This window comes from Pinus tabuliformis, chromosome 4_2 (assembly GCF_031772625.1).
Source record: "Pinus tabuliformis cultivar Carrire ecotype Pingquan chromosome 4_2, CPIR1, whole genome shotgun sequence".
NCBI lineage: Eukaryota > Viridiplantae > Streptophyta > Pinopsida > Pinales > Pinaceae > Pinus > Pinus tabuliformis.
In genome coordinates, this window is record NC_142304.1 from 909,741,095 (window position 1) to 909,745,055 (window position 3,961).

Genomic DNA, 3,961 nt, shown 5'->3' on the forward strand with positions numbered 1-3,961 from the left:
ACTATTAGCTTCCACAACATCTATATCAACAACAGGTTCGACAACAGCAACAACTCAACAAGGTGATGAGGCAAGTAAATTGGTCAAGGCAATGGAAGACATGTCCATTCAGACCACAAAAATAAACAATCTTAAGGAAAAAATAACAAGCCTAGAAAATGATAATAAGATTTCACATATTATGCACAAGGAAGAAGTTCAGAAGTTAACCAGGTTGACTAAAAGGATGAAGAGCTTGAAGAAAGAATTAATGTTAAAGGAGCCACTTGGCCAAGCTAAGGAATAGTTATGGGCCAATATGGATCAATGATATTTGGCCATCCATTCAAGTAATTTTTGAACAAAGTGACTTAGTTAAAGAGGCTACAGAAGCCATATAAAGAGTTAAGGCTAAACTCAAAGACATGCTAGAGGAAGCCACTAGAATAATTCATTTCCTTAACTCCAAAAATAAATATGAATTGCAGGAGCTAGACATAGCTGATAGGACAGGCAAAATACTAGAAGTGAAAAAGGTCCTCACCAAGAGGAATTTGATTTTAAACCTTGAGGACAAATGCCAAAGCATGCAGCTAGCTATAGATAAGTTCATGGTAAAGTTTGATGTTTTGAGGTAGAAAGGTTTGCCAAATCCCTTGGTGATAAATGATAAATTAATGCCACAAGAGGACTACAACAGGAGAATAGGAGAAGTGGCAAAGGATCGGGCAAATAATTCTTCCATGAAGGGAATGCCTACTAGAAAGTTTCTATATCAGACATCTGAGAACCTGTTTTACCTCCAGCATGAGGTAAAACACCTTTTTGTGAACAAACCCACTTTTTCCAAGTACACAGAAGTAGATGAAATTTACAGGAAGATGGTAAATATTCAATTACCAGATGCAGACACATGGGAGAAGTTAAATGACTTGCTATAAAAATGGACAATCAAAATATAAAAAGGCACAGTAAAGGTGAAAACAACACAGTGAAAGGAAAATGACAGATTAGCCAGGTTAAAGAGTATTAGTTGAGAGAGGGAAAAGTAAAAAGAACAGTCAGCGTGAAGACCAACAACAAGGTAGAGAATAAATAGAAAAATATTGGAGCATAAAGACAGCACAACCAAATAAACAGGGACAACATACAGGAATTGAACATCCGTCTCTATTTTCTTCCATGAAGATATTTCTTTCTCCTAGGTTAATTCCAAAGACAATTTGGGATATTTTGTAAACTATTTTTGTATAAATATTTCATAATTCGAAGTATTGGGTGTGGATTTCTATACATTTATAGAGTTGTATTGTTTAGAAACCTAAGGGTTATTGTACCAATTTTTTCAAGTCAGCGGACTGGTCTAAGCAATAAAGAGATTGCATTACATGATTCATGTGTTTAGCTATTGCAGTGAAGTATTTTTTCTCTGTGAAATTTGTTATTTTCATATGAATCTCACAAACTTACATGTTATCTAAAGTGAATGAATTAACTGGAAATTTATTTCAGAATCTGTTTAAGTACACTTTGTCTTGAACAATTAAACATTTCTATGTTTTCTTCTGATATCTAGATCTGAGAATCCTTAATTTCTCTCCCATCCCAGTTGACCTCTTTCACTTCTTTCATAATCTGGTCTAAGGAACCCTTAATTTCTCCTTTTATCCGATTGAAAACCACTTCACCATTCCAGCCTTAATAACTGAAATAACTTAGCTACCTTTCCCTATAGACACTATTTTTAGAACTTGATCCAATCCTGTTTGCTTGACATTTGACCCCATAGCCCAATGGTAAAAGACATCCCTCTATCCATCTAATAAAGTGATCCCACCACCAAATCAAAACCAAAACCCAAGTATAATCATAACTAGACTAAAATGAATTAGCTAAACAAACTTAAATCATGAAGAGAGAGTCCTCTCTAAGCATTAGGAAGGCTAGATCCTAATCTCCAAAGTAGGTTTTTGATTACCTCTATCATTCTTTCCTAACAAATCAAGAGAAATTTTGGAGAGATAACATATTGTCGACCATACTGGCTACTTGATCTTTAGTGTAATAAAACTTTAAGGAAACCCTAAAATTCATCTTTTGCGCCTTAAGGTTATTTTTGAGTTATTAAAAAGTTTCATAAAAACAATTAAAAAATTGAAATTTTGGCTCCGAAAAAGACTCACTATACCAGGGCAAATCTAAATCCAAACCCTGCAACAATAGTTGATGACCCTAACAGAATTTAAGGAACCAAAAAGGGTAGAAACTCAATTAAGTAGTAGCCAGTTAGTTAAAGCAAATTCACTCCCCAAGGAATTATCAAGTTTATAGGACATTCAGTTTGATATGTCATTTGAGCTTTCATTGTTTAGAACAAAATTAGAGAATTCAATTCATGCAACTATAATAGACCCTAATTTCACTCAATTCATTGAGTCAAAGAAGGTTCTTATACATCCAGATTTAGATCAACTTGTTTTGAATACTTTTGATAAACTAGGACCTTAACCTCAACCTTGATAAGCCATATAGATGATGCTTATCTTCAACAATCAGTGGAATTAGCTGCCCTCACTATTGTTGCCTATGAACTTTCTACAAAATCTTCAAAAACTGTAAATACACCATCATTGATTACCACCTCACCTATAATATCCACCACAGTGCATTCCCCTAAACCATTGATACCTCAACTTCCTCTCCAACCAAACATCTGTAGTTTAGCTACTTCATCTACACCCTTCTCAAGTCCTTCTTCTAGCACCACTACTTTGCCCCATATCCAAACCAAAACCTCAGCCATGGCAGACAGATATGCACCTTTGGTTTTACCAGCCCAATTACATCCCATGCCCCAAGATTACCAAAGAAAAATCTTTTTATTTGATGCTACTGGTCAGTATACTACCCAACAACATGTGAACAAAATGACTGACTATTTTGAATTGCATGAGATTGATGAATCTAATGTCCAAATGAGGTTATTTTCCCAAACATTGATAGGAGATGTTAAGAAATGGTTCAAAGGTTTACCTGCTAATCATATTGTAGATTTAGCTACTTTTCATAGATTGTTTATTGATAGATGGGAAAGAAAGAAAAACCCTCTGCAAATACTATCTGAATATGATAACATTAGAAGAGCTCCTAATGAATCAGTTCAGGAATATTTTACTAGGTTCAATAGTATCTACAATGTAATCCTTGCTAATATTAAACCTCCACCAGACCTAGCACTCATCAAATCCCCTGATGGTTTTGACACTAATATGTCATACCAATTAAGGGAAAGAAACCCTCAAACATTGGAACAAATGCAAGGTAATGTTGTTAGTGTAGAATCCAATCTATTAGCTAAGAAATCTAGGATGATAAATGAAAAAAGAGTTGTCTGTAAAGAGGAAACCGCCACTTCTAATGGTAAAATAGATAATTTAGCAAAGAGTGTAGAAAGAATAATGGATACGTTAGACAAAATGGAGAGAAAAAATCAGTGGGATAATCAACAACGACCCCCAATAAGAAACCCCAACTTTAGGAAGAATCCTAACACTGGAAAAAATGCAATACCAGATCAGCAAATTAGACCACCCTTCCAGGAAAACTATGTTGAGGGTTCACAAAGCCATGAAGGAGAGGATGACACCGCGATAAACCCATTAGGGATTAAAAATGAAGATGTTGTTTTTCTTACTCAGGAAGAACAAGAATTGTACATGCTACAACAATTACAATTAGAATCTAGAGATTTCTTTGACTTCAAACAAGGCTATGAATCTTCTATATATGAGGTTCACAAATAGTACAACCTAAGAAGAAAAACGAATACTGAAATTCCCACTAAGAGATGAATCCAGACCCAAACTAAAAATATAACAGAAGCTCCTCTCACCAAAGTTCTACAAATTCTCCCTAGGGGAACTTAGGAGACTTCTAGCCCAAAAATTGTAGATATAACTTCATCTAAAACTCAAGCTGAAAC